Below are 13,334 nucleotides of genomic sequence, written 5' to 3' on the forward strand. Positions count from 1 at the left end.
CTGCATGCATTTCTTGCTATTTTTCGTACCTCTCAACTGTCCCTAATTTGGGTCAAAATTTTGCCCAGTCCCTGCTAAAAATGACATTTTGTGGAGTAAATATGGAGGATAACACAGTCCGTAGAAGGTGATATTTGCATTAATTGTTAGGAGGTGAGTCATATAGAAAGATTTCTTTAAATGAGCTGAATGGGTCTTATAGAGCAATTAGAAATGATCTTAATGACTTGTTCATTGAAGGCTGTATTTCTATTGATGAGTTGAATTATCTTTCTGTTCCCCATCCTAGAATTCCATCTATTTTCAGATTACCGAAGATGCATAAGAGCCTATTATGGATGGCTGGGGATCTGTAACGTCTCCCCTTGCAACATTTTTGGACATTAAGCTTAAACCAGTATTGTCTAATGAAATTAATATGTGTAGGGACTCTTGGGATTTCTTGAGCAGGATTAATAATCTTGAGTTTTCTGAGACAGTTTTGTTCATCACAATTGATGTAAAAGATTTATACACCATTATTCCCCATGATATGGGGCTGGAATGGGTGTGACTTCTTGGCTGATAAAGGTATCCCCCAGCCGACTACCAATCTATATGAGCATTTGATTGCACTGGTTTTGAAAAACAATTTTATTTTATTTTTTTTTATATTGAGTTGTTTCTTTAAGTAGAGGGGGTCACCATGGGTTCACCTTGTGGTGGCCTTTTTGCGACTATGGTAATGTTGCAGTGGGAGAAAGTGTTTATTTAATTCGAGATTTTTTAGCCACTGCAAAACCTATATTCACTTTTAGGATGATATTTTTATTTTTTTTGGGATGGCCCGATTGATTTGGTAACTGACTTTTTGGAATATATTAATGAGTCAACTTCTTTTCTGAAATTTACACATCAGGTAAATCAGACTGAGATCTCATACATAGATGTGAGACAAGTGAAAGATACTGGTTTGCTTTTGTTTATTTCAGAAATGTATTGAAATGAAACTTATTCCAGCAATTTCTTACAATTCACTAGCTTTCATCCCTTCAAACAGAAAAGGGCTGTTGTAAAGGGTCAGTTTGTCAGAGCAGCCCATATGGTCTCGCTCTTTGATGCGTTTCTTGTCGAGTGTGAATTGCTCAAGGGTATGTTTTTGAAGAGAGGGTACCCTCCGGGATTGATTAATGAAGTAATGTTTGAAGTGATTAATAAGAAAGAAAAAGGTTATTTTAAGGCCATTTTATCTACTGACTATGACTCCGTAATGAATGGTACTTTAGTAGGGGATGTGATGGATTCCCAGCTAAGTGATGTTAATCTGGTTTGTAATAGAGTAGGGGGAACATCATCTAATATAGAGCGGGCTAATTTTCAGTCTGCCTTTATTACTACCTACAATGCGGATAGTCGTCATGTGGCTGAGAATTTACGTAAGAATTGGATTATTTTGGCCTCGTGTAATGATATTAGGCAATATATAAGTGATGGGCCAATTATTGTATATAGGAAGGGCCGTTGCCTTAAGAATTTGTTAGAGCTCCCACACCGTGGTCAACAGGTAGGATCTATGATGAAATATGGTTCATGTAATTTCTGTTGCTACATAATGAAAGGGTCTTGGTTTGACATTAATTGGGGTTGTGGTAAAACCTAATAAGAAATGTTCCTGTCAAACTGACAAAGTTGTCTATTGTGCCCTTTGTAGGAAATGTCCGGATGTTATGTTGTCCTATCTCACCTTCATTCTTACTTGGATGGGTTTGGAGCCAATCCTCGGCTCTGACTCGGCCGAATACACAGCTAGAAGTCTCAAACTTGGCTCATGGCAAGGTAGGTATCCCATGATGCAGTGATGCAACTTTCCAGATCTCGTTTGCCGCTTTATGATGTTGGATGTGCTGTTCTTGGCTGTGGCTAAGTTTTTTGTCTTTTACATTTTTCTAGCTTAAACTTTTAGGATTCTTACATTACTCAGTGTTTTGTGTGCTTAGATAGTTAGTTTTAGTGTGTAGCTTAGTTTATCTCCCTTCTGCTGTTGTGTGCTGTTGTTTGGCCGTTGTTTTTTGCACGCCTGCATTTGTATCCCGTAGTTAATTACTGTAGTGGAGCCTTATTAGGATACCTGTAGTGCTGTGTGTTGTTTTTTTGTCTTCACTCTTAGTTACTTAGCTCGTTTAAATTAGAGAGCTAATTACCCATTTTAGTTAGAGAGCTTGTAGTGTTAGTGTTAGTCTGTTCTGTCTTTTGTATCTAGGTCCGTTTAAGTTAGAGGTCTTAGTGCTAGTTTAAATTACTTAATTATATTTTTATTATATTTCTATTATATTTCTTAGATGTGCAGTGTTTGTTAGGTTAGTGTGTGTGTATATATCTAGCAGTGTACTGAGTTTATTTGCTAGTTGTAATCCGTTTTGACCTTCTTTTTTTCCATACATGTCTAAAGACACCAAGGAGAAAGAGCATAAGCCTTCGGGCTTTAAAAAATGTAAGAAATGTACCCAGAAAATGTCAATTACAGATGGACATGTCAGTTGTGTATATTGTCTAGGGGCTATACATCTACAGGAAAATTGCACTTTCTGCCACTCCTTTAGTGCACGTGCATTACAAGAGAGGAGAAACAAATTGATCATTAAGGGGCTCTTAAAACCAACCTTTGAGGAAGCTGTGCAGAGTGCTTCTTCTTCGTCATCCTCTTCTTCTAAGATGGACAAACCATCTAAAAGCCATCTCCTGTCTCTTCAGTACAGTCTGAGCCCCCTTAAAAATTGTCAAAAATTTCTAAGCCATCTACCTCCCCAGCTCCACAGACCTCGGAACCGACAGGTCATCATTATTGATAAGCCTGGTTCTTCAGCTCCAAGGTCTTCGGAGCCGCAAGATACCATGTCTCAGAGCCGGTCTATTGATATTCCACTGGTCTCCCCTACCTTGAGATCTCCCATTTTGGAGTGATCTCATTCACCATCTCTATCCTCCAGGTCCACTAGGAGCCTATCTGATGATGACGTGGAGTGGGTGGTGCACCAACTACTGAAATCGCCGGTGCTAGCTGAATTGTTCTCAGCTCTGGCACATCGGGTCTCGGAGCCTTCCAATACTCTTGCATCCACTGTTGTTCCTCCTCCGAGCCAAGCTGGATCTTCGGAGCTGAGTGCCTGGTACCGCCTACTGTAGAACCGTCGGTTCCGGGACCCCCTTCAGAGATCACAGAACCAATACTTGCTCTGACACCCTCAATGCTGTTGGGGTGTCTGGGAGCCGAGGTTCTCTGGTGGGCCCCGGGGGGGGGGGGATGCACGGACCTGAACTTCGCTTCCGAGCCTACCCCTCTGTGCATCAGCTCGGGTGAGCTCGGCTCCTACATCAGCCTTGGAGCCAGTCTCTCTGGTGCTGGGGGTGTCCTCTGTTTCCTTGGACCCAGAGATATCCTCGGAGCAGGTGGGATCTGCTTTTGAGCTGATGAGGAGTGTGCTGTCCCCCTCTACAGCTCTGCATAGACATTCTGGCATTCGTCCCCCCAAGGCACCGGCTACTGTTTCGGCACCACCCCATCCACAAGACAGCAGAGATTCAGAGCCTCAGGAGCCCCCATTGGGCAAACCCCTCTCTTCCAAGGCCTCCCCAGAATACCCTTCTGAGGAGCCCCCTCGAAAGAGGACATGCAAGTGGAACCATATAGACTTCCCTGATGAGTCCGTCACCTCAGACACTGACCTTGAGGAGTCAGAAGGGTCCCTACAATCATCCTCTGATGATATCTCATTTGCAGATATCCTGGAGATCCTAAAGTGGAGAGGCGGCTGGAAAACCATTACCCCTTCTGATGAGGAGTCGGTGTACCTGAAGGCCTTTGGATCTCAACCTTCAGCCCTCTGAGTGTCTCTGCCTTTTGATGAACTAATGGACTTGGTCAGTCGAAAGGCGTGGGGGTCACCTGACAATATGGAACCAGTCCCTCAGAGGCCAAACAAGTTTTTGTCAGCCCCTACTGGAAAAGATTTTCTCACAAAAGGTGTACCTGTAGATGCTATGGTGGTGCAGCAGCCACCAAGAAGGAACTTTCTGAGACATCCTCATCTGTTCATCTGCCAAAGATTCTCAAACGATGGACAGATACAGGAAGCGTGTCTTTTCATCAGTGACTTTTACACTCCGATCGCTAAACTAGCTCACACATTTTACAAGGCTGCAGAGAGATCTCCTGAAAGAGCTAGGAGGTACTCTACAAGGTTCATTAGCTGCGGGGGTGACAGAGAAAGTCTCCTCTCAGCTATCTACCCTAAATTCTATTGTTAACTCCTCCATGAGACTGATATAATATGTAGCGGATGGAGCGAGTAGGGCAGCGGGTTCAGGAGTTTCCTTGAGGGGACACTCCTGGATGTGCTTGTGTAATTTTGCGGAACCTTTTAAGTTTACCTTTACTAATGCCCCTTGTGATGGTTCCTCACTTTTTGGATCCAAAGTAAAAGACACACTCGCCAGATGCGAGCAGGAAGGGAAAACACTCTCTGCCATTGGAGTACATTTTTCTGTACCTTCAAGACCTTACCCTAAAGGTCAGAAGAGTGGAAAAATGTGGTTCAAAAGATCCCAGGGAGCTTTCCAAGATGCACAAGGTGAGTCCTTCCCCAGGGACAGAGGGGGAGGCAAATATAGTAGATGTCCTAAAGGCAGGGGGGATCTGCAAAACCAGGGTGATTTGTGGACGTCTCTGTCAGCGCTCATGAAAGGTGGCTCGCCTGCTGTACTCTGGAGGCAGTCAGGGGACATTTGTCTTTGTACCCAGATGCCTGGCAAAGTATCACAAAAGATAAGTGGATACAAAGCATAATATCCAGAGGATATTCCATTCCCTTTTGTCACCCTGTCCCACAAATCAGAACAATCCCGGATGTTCCACCCAATCTAAGGGAGCAAGCAACTATAGAAATCCAAAAGTTGCTGGACAAGAGAGTCATCCAAGAAGTCCCCACAGACCAAACAGGATTCAGAACTTACTCAAGATTCTTTTTGGTGCCAAAAAGAACAGGGGACTGGAGACCCATATCGGATCTCAACAAGTTAAACGAATCTGTCAAAAAGTCAAAGTTCCAAATGGTGACACTGCAGTCAATACTTTCCTTCTTAGGGAAAGATGACTGGATGTGCTCAATAGACCTGAGTACTAACACATAAAAATGGACAGAGCATCAAGGAGTCACTTACTCCTCTGGCTGAGAGCCAGTCATTATCAGTCCCGAGCTCTGCCCTTTGGTCTCACTACAGCCCCCAGAGTGTTCACCAAATGCATGGCAGTAGTAACGGCTCACTTGAGACATCTTGGATTCCAGATGTTTCCGTATCTGGACGACTGGCTCCTAACTGCCACCACCAATCATCTACTCCAACAGGCCAGGGATGTGACATTGGAAGTCTGTGCTCAGTTAGGCATAACAGTCAATTTACAAATATCTGCCTTGTTGCCCTGTCAACATACTATCTTCATAGGCACAAACCTAGACACTGTTTCCATGATGCCATGTCTTCCAGCCAACAGAATTTCAGCCCTCAGACAGCAAATACTTCACCTTCTTCCAAAGGACAAGGTAAAGGCAAAGGTAGTTCTGAAACTTCTGGGGACAATGGCTTCAACGATAACACTAGTTCCTCTCTCCAGGATGCATATGAGAATCCTTCAATGGCTCCTGTTCTCCCAATGGTCTCTTCAAGAATTTCCTGTCACACCTGATCAGAATAACAGAGTTATGCAAAAAGGACATATGGTGGTGGATTCAGTCCAACCATGTGACTATTGGGAGACCCTTTATTCCACAACAACCTGTTGCTACAGGGACCACGGACACTTCCCAGATAGGGTGGGGGGCATTATCTGTGAAGGACAGTCCAAGGTATATGGCAAGACCACGAGGCCCACTTGCATATCAGTGTTCTAGAGATGAGAGCAGTACTTCTGGTGTTGCAGGCACTCCACAACTCTCTTCCACTGGGGACGATTGCAGTACAGTCAGACAATATGTCTGTGGTTTGGTACATAAACATACAAGGAGAAACCAGATCATACCCACTTTGTCGCAAGGCTCTGAAAATTTGGCAATGGGCAATTTCTTCTCAACGCATTCTAGTAGCAACATACATCCCAGGGAAATCCAATGTGATAGCCGACAAGCTCAGCAGGGCAATATTAATGCCTCACGAGTGGTCTCTGAACCAGAACATAACGGAAGAGATTTTCCGGAAATGGGGTCAGCCTTGCAGTGATCTTTTTGCCACTCCGATGAATGCCTAGTGCAGCAGCTACTTTGCCCTAATTCCCCTGCCAGGGGAGACACCGAGAGACACACTTGTACACGATTGGCCCTCAGGACTTCTTTATGCCTTTCTCCCTTTTCCCCTCATACCCAAAGTCATCCCGAAAGCAAAATCCTTGGGAAGCAGGCTGATTCTCATTGCCCCATATTGGCCTCAGCAGATTTGATTCCCCTTCCTCTGGCTCATCTAGAGGAGAAACCGTGGGTTCTGGACCCAGTTCCAGACATTCTGACACATATGTCAGGAACTCTTCATCCTTCTCTCCAGACCCTCAACTTGACAGCATGGCTGCTCCACTTCCCAGTTTAGTTGTTGTTGTTGTGACTTTCGGCTTTTCACGGTTAGGGGTCGCCACAGTGGAACTCCGGTCCGCTAATGATTGGCAGTTGATTTTTACGTACCAAGTTGCCAGCCCTGACGCACAACCTTCAACGAAGGTACGCCCATTCACGCATGTCTCCATGCAGAAGATGCTCTAACTGAGAGTCGAACCAGACAGCGTCTTACTGTGAGGTGACTTCAAAACCTTTCTCCAGCAGTCAAACATATATTGATGTCCTCTCATAAAGTTTCTACTAGAAAACTATATACTAGCAAGTGGAAAAGATTTTCACACTGGGTCCAAAATAGACACATTGACCCTTTTTCTGTGCCTATTCAGTCCATTTTAGAATTTCTGCAGAACTCTTTCAGCAAGGCTCGGCTGCAGCAACTATTAGAGTCCAGCTGGCTGCAATTTCGAATTTCCACCTTGGTGACCATTCTCCTAACTTAATGTCACACAGGTTTTGTAGAGCATTTTTAAAAGGCACTCCCTTACTGAGACCTCCTTTTAAGGAACCACTTTCTCCTTGGGATTTAAATTTTGTCCTATCTCAACTGACATTGCCACCGTTTGAGCCTTCTTCATCTTGTGACCTCAAATTTTTTCCTGGAAGACCATTTTTCTAGTAGCTGTAACATCTGCCAGAAGAGTCTCAGAGTTGCAAGCACTGTCAATCAGAACTCCATATCTGATCTTTCATAAGGATAGGGTACCATTACGAACTAATCCAGCCTTTAATACCCAAGGTTTGCTCTCAATCCAATATCAATCAATCCCTTGAGCTCCCGGTGTTTTTCCCCAACCATAGCAGCAAGGCAGAGTATAAACTCCATCAGTTGGACGTCCATAGACGGCTCAGATTCTATTCGCATAGAACTAAAGATTTTGGGAAATCTGATCAATTATTTGTCTCCTCCTCTGAGGCAAAAAAGGGTATACCAGTATCTAAAGTCACTCTTTCAAATTGGCTCTCAAGTTGTATCACCTTTATCTGTACCTCCAATAACAGAAACTTACCATTCAGAGTTAGAGGCCACTCAACCAGAGCATTAGCTACTTCCTCTGCTTTTCAGGCCAGAATGTCTATGGACAGTATTTATGCTGCAGTTACGTGGGCCAGTCCTCATACGTTTATCACTCATTACAAAGTGGACTGGGACAGAGCCACCTTTGGTTCCACTGTGCTCAAAGGTGCACTGTCGTGAGCCACCCGGGAAAAAGATGCTAGGGACGCTGTCCCATCCAAGTAAGAATGAAGGCAAGATAGGACAACATAACATAAAGAAGTTATGCACTCACCATAACGTTCCATGTTTGTTGTCCATCTCACCATTCATTCTTACGTCCCCTCCCTCCTTCCCCCATCCAAGGACTCCTAGAGGACCTGGTGTTGATCTTTCCACATTACATGAGCTCCTTCACTCTGTTTCTCCTTGACATGGGGTCATACATATATATATATATATATATATATATATATATGTGTGTGTGTGTATATATTACTCATTAGTATGTTAGCAGCAACCAAGATTTGGAGAGTTGCACCACTGCATCATGGAATACCTACCTTGCCATGAGCCAAGGTTGAGACTTCCAGCTGTGTATTCTACCGAGTCGGAGATGAGGATTGGCTCTGAACCCATCCAAGTAAGAATGAATGGTGAGATGGACAACAAATATGGAACGTTATGGTGAGTACATAACTTTATTTTTATATTGGAAAGACCGAGAGAAAGTTAAAAGCTCGAATATATGAGCATGTGAGGGACATTAGACTTAAAAATGACACTAATGCCTTAGCAAAACATTGCAGTAGTTTTTTGGGTCATTCTTTTGTTTGTGATTGTTGAATCATTATTGATTGATCCAAGGGGTGGAAATACATGAAGCTTTATGCCAATTAAAAACTAATGCCATGCAGTGGGCTGGAATTAATGATCACTTGCCCCTTGAATGTTTTTTTTTAAACTAAAGGCACTGGAAAGATAAATATTTTAAAAAGTAGCAAATGTGATACAATATCAAATTATTCCATTTCTTAAACATTTTTGTAACAATTTTTGTAATAATTATTGTATTTATTAATGTCTAATTTTTTAAATTATTTTGTTTTGATGTACTTTTTCTGGGGTAAGTTATCCCTATTGGTTGATTGTTGTAAGGTGGTGCTATTTAAGTGCAGGCATCCTGGCTGTTATTTTATCTTGATAAAGTCTCTGAATGGTCAGAGACAAAAGCGCTTGTTGAAATTGTTGGATTTTATAAGTACAATTGTTTTTATTTATTAAAGTACGTTTCTCATTTGTTTTGTGTGTTTCCTGCTCCCAGGGGCTTATTTTACGTTTATATATTTGCATTAATATTTTACTGCAGAAAATTTGTGTTACTATACATTCTTTTGGCCTCGAGCTAAATGCCAAAAAGTGCATTGTTATCCCCTTTGGTAAAAATATGGTACCCATGGATGACCAAATAGGGGGAAGTTCACTTAACACAGAAAATGTGATGAGACTTTTGGACCCAAGTGGATAGTAGCCTCTCCTTCGATAACCACATTGCCACAGTGGTCAGAAAATCTTTCTACGTGGCCCACCTAATCAGAAAAGGGTTCGCATTTAGAAATAAGGAAGTCATCATCCTCCTCTACTCATCACTTATCAGACCCTTCATTGAATACAATGCCCTGTTTGGGATGTACCTCACAAGACACCTACAACTGGAGAGGCCCCAAAAGTACCTCACCAAGAGGATTGCTGGCATCAAACAGTTGCCGTATGCCGACCGACTCAAGAAACTCCAATTCTACTTGGTCGCATACTGCTTACTCCGAGGAGACCTCTGTCTAACATACAAAGCTGTGTCAAACCCGGAATTAATGGACATGCTCCACTTAAAGAAATCCCAATCACCCCGAGCTACACGCTCTAGGGACCTAAATCTCACCACAACAATAAATAGGACATGCTGGAGGGATAGATTCTTGTCCCAGAGACTTCCTATGCTCTGGAACAAAATTCCCATCTACATCAAGCAGAGCTCATTTTATTTTATTTTATTTAACATTTGTTGACCGGGAAAGTCCGACTAGGTTCCACAGATCCTGTTTTCAGCGGAGGCCCGGGGAGAAATGCTCCAGAAGCATGTCTTTAGAATGTGGGAGGAAACCGGAGTACCCGGAGGAAACCCATGCAAATGCAGGGAGAACATGCAAACTCCACACAGAAGGCACCCCAGCCAAGAATCGAACCGGAGAACCTCTTGCTGTGAGGCGACAGCATTAACCGCTGCACCACTGCACCGCCTCATCATTAGCAGTCTTCAAGAAAAACCTTGATAAGTGGATGGGTGATAGGAAATTCACCCCTGGGATTATGTCTGGGGCTGTGCTCGATAGAGGGGCAGGAATTTAACAATACTTTGGTGGCAAAAGTCAATGCACTGTTCGCTAGGCTTGCTTTGGCCTTCCGCCCAATAGCCTAGTATCTACCTATGAACCTACGTTAATAGTACCAGTCATACCTTACCACTGTCCCTGATTTACCTCAAATTTCAGCTCTGTCCCTCTTACAACTGATGACTTTTGGAGAAACAATTGTGAATTGCATTTCGTAAATACTGTCAATTAGAGTTATAGAGTTTTTTTTTTACTTCAGAAAATATATATTAATTCACATTCTCTTATTCTGTCAATGTCTGAAGTTAATAGTACTATTTTTTTTAAAGTGCCACTGTTATTTTTGGATTCTTGTGAAATTTGTCCCTGACTGATTGAGAGCTGTGGTGGTACAAGTATTGTAAAGTGTCCATAATTTGGTGCATTTCCCCTAATTATTTTTGCTTTACCCTAAATTCTGTTATATTGTGGTACAAAGGAGTAAAATCTATTTTCATGGTATTATTTCTAACCAGTAGTTTATTATAAAACAATTAACTGCGTTTGCCGCAAGCCTTGTTTGTCGAAGAAGAAAAATGTAAACGTGCCTCCTTTTGCATTTAGTCCCTCCCGAGATATATGGCAATTATAAGCTCTTGAGGGGGGGAACTAAATCGTATTTGGTTTGTCTCTGGTGTTCGCCTCGCCGGCTTGGGGTGTCCTTCTACTACTGCTAACTGCTTACGTAGCAGCAGAAGCGCGCACCGCCCAGTTCCTCTGCCTTCCCCTTCATTAGTCAGCTTTCACGTAGGGGGAGCCCCCTTCTATGGAGTAGGTGCAGAATCGGGGTACCAACGTGGAAACCCACAGCAAATTGGACTAAAAGTGACGGTCTCCTACATTGTCATTAATGTAGACAGGAGCGATTCTACGCTACTGTGCTTTGAACGTCCTCATCACTTTGCTTGTGTTGAGCTAAGGATTCTGTTCTTGCTTTTATTAGCTGTAAGTGGGAGCAGGTGGTGAGTTGTGACTGCCTGCTTTACTAAGGTGTTAACTGTCTGTTGTGGTTGTTATTTGCCCCCGTTTTCTTTAACAACGGGGCTCCACTGGAGAGCAAACTGCGATTTCTTCTTGTCCCCCGAAGTACCGCAGTGGTGCTGCAGAGTCCTCTTCGAGGAAGGAGAGCCTTAGGAGTGTTGCTTGCTGCATATTCCATTCCGCAATCTATCCATCCTTGAAGATTCACCGAGTGCCTACCTCCTGAAGAAGCAGGTGAGACGATCTGCATTACTGTAATGTGTGTTAGGAGACAGTCGCTACTTTCAGTACAAACAATGTAGTATGATACTATCAGGAGAGCAGGTTGTGTGTTCATAGTATGGATGACGTCTTCCTGTGTAAATATGATGTATTAGGATACTATTTAAAAATGCAGGGTTAAAATTTATTACAGGTTGATGGGGGCGTTGTACATGAACGCCGGAAACGTGGTCGTTTTAGTTAGCTGTGCATTGATTTGCATGATTGCTGCAGCTGCCAGTGGTGGTTTTAGTGACCTTTTAACGTGTCTCGTTCGTTCTTATAACTGTGGTATGCCATACCTTTCAACCGATATAATGTCAGTATTGCCCTCACAGCCTTATGGTGCAGAGTGTTTTAATCAGTATGACCGAAAAAAAAATACTGCACTTGTTTGTTAATTACAATTTAATATAGGGAGAGGGGGCTTTATGTTTAGTAGTCAAGGTCATGCCTTCTGAAACGAAGTGCTTTTTAACAATCTCAGTGCCATATTTCTCTGTCTTAATGTATTGGTGAAAGCAAGGAGTGTGTGTGTAGTCCTGATGGTTGACACCCCCCCCCAAATGGTTAGTGCTTATGAGTTTTTACATGACTGAAAACTATGCATTGTTCTTTTTAAGATCGTTATGAGTGACTTAATATACTGTGCAAAGAGATGAAATGTTTCTGGCCATTATTTCTCCTAGGAAGCTGCATAGCAACTAACTCCCCTCTCCCATAGTCTTCTCAAGTTAGTTCAAAGCTAGTTGACTTATGCACTTCCATGAATAGGTTTATTTCTTTAAGGAAAACTAGAACACGTGTGCTATGAATTTTTGCTGGTTTTATGTAATTTATTTAAAAAAAATCCCATTTTTTTGAATTGTGAACTGCAACATTATAACTTTCTAAAAGGACAAAAAAATGGGCGTAGCATTTCTTGCATAAAACCAAAACAAACTTTGTACAGTATTTGCAGTCAAATGTTTTAAACACATATTTAAGCTGTGTCAAATATCTGAAGTAATAAATATCTTTTTGTAACTGCCCTTGCAGACTGCGGGTAATTTTGAGCAGTAAATAAAGGGTGCATGCACCCAGGCTTATACCATTTATACTCAGCGGAGCATCTCTCAAACTGAGTGTTGTGAGTTGCAGTCTGCAGCTCATTGTGGATCTGCACTAAAATTTGTTACAGACATGATTAGTAACATAAAGGGAAATGTGGTTATCTGGTTATAGGGAGTATAGGTTAAAATGGTGCTTTGTTTAGTATAGTGCACAGCTTTTTGAAGTTAGGTGTTCAGAATAGATGTTATCTCAATTCATAAAGTAGCAAGTCGAATGACACATGGAGGCAAGTCTCTCATTGTTTCAGTCTGAGAAGTTTGCTGACTTTAACGTGCAATGATGGGAAAAGAATATGGATTTTTGGTGGACACTGATGAGGTTAATTTTAGTTGTTGAAAAGTGCCTTTTGAACAATAAAGCAACATAGTGAATGACTGTTTGAAAATTCCTTCCAGTGTGAAGCTGTCTGCAAACTTAAAGGTGTTTTTTTCCCCTTGAATTAGTTGTTTGGGATTACATTCAGACTGCAGTGTTTTCAACCTTCTCCAGATTGCCAGCTAACTAGGAATTCATGAATTTACGAAATGTGTGGGTAAAATGATTAATTTGTATGTGTCACTTCACAGGTGGCAGTGTTTAGTGAAGCACAGTGTCAGTCTGCTACAGTTCTGCAGTAACGTGATCAGAGTGCGTTTAATGAAGAAAATGGAACACTGCGTATTTACGTATAGATGCTCTTATGCAGAAACAGCAGAGAGATGACTGCTGCATTTTTAGCTGTCTGATTTATTTATTTATTTTATTTGTTTATTTATTTATTGACATTTGTTAAGCGGGAAAGTCCACTGGGTTAGAAACCCATTTTCAGCCGAGGCCCGGGCAGAAAAGCTCCACAAATATGACATAAAAGTGAACAAACAGAGCAAATTTTAACAAAAACACATTAAATGGGTTAATTAATACAACAGCATAAAACTGGAA

At 42.2% G+C, this 13,334-nt stretch overlaps 1 protein-coding gene across 4 annotated transcripts in view; it reads left to right on the top strand.

Moving 5' to 3' along the window:
- The first annotated feature begins 10,686 nt into the window (after positions 1 to 10,686).
- The window catches only part of SNPH (syntaphilin), a 716,339-nt gene continuing 713,691 nt past the window's right edge, over positions 10,687 to 13,334 (top strand). For 3 of the 4 annotated variants that reach the window (XM_044090431.1, XM_044090434.1, XR_006367169.1), the window contains exon 1: positions 10,687 to 11,273. The gene's annotated coding sequence lies outside the window, so the exon portion shown is untranslated. The remainder of the gene's footprint in view (positions 11,274 to 13,334) is intronic. The other variant, XM_044090433.1, reaches the window with a different exon arrangement.

The sequence above is a fragment of the Protopterus annectens genome, chromosome 12.part0 (genome assembly GCF_019279795.1).
Source record: "Protopterus annectens isolate FY-2018-M chromosome 12.part0, PAN1.0, whole genome shotgun sequence".
NCBI classification, from domain to species: Eukaryota; Metazoa; Chordata; order Ceratodontiformes; family Protopteridae; genus Protopterus; species Protopterus annectens.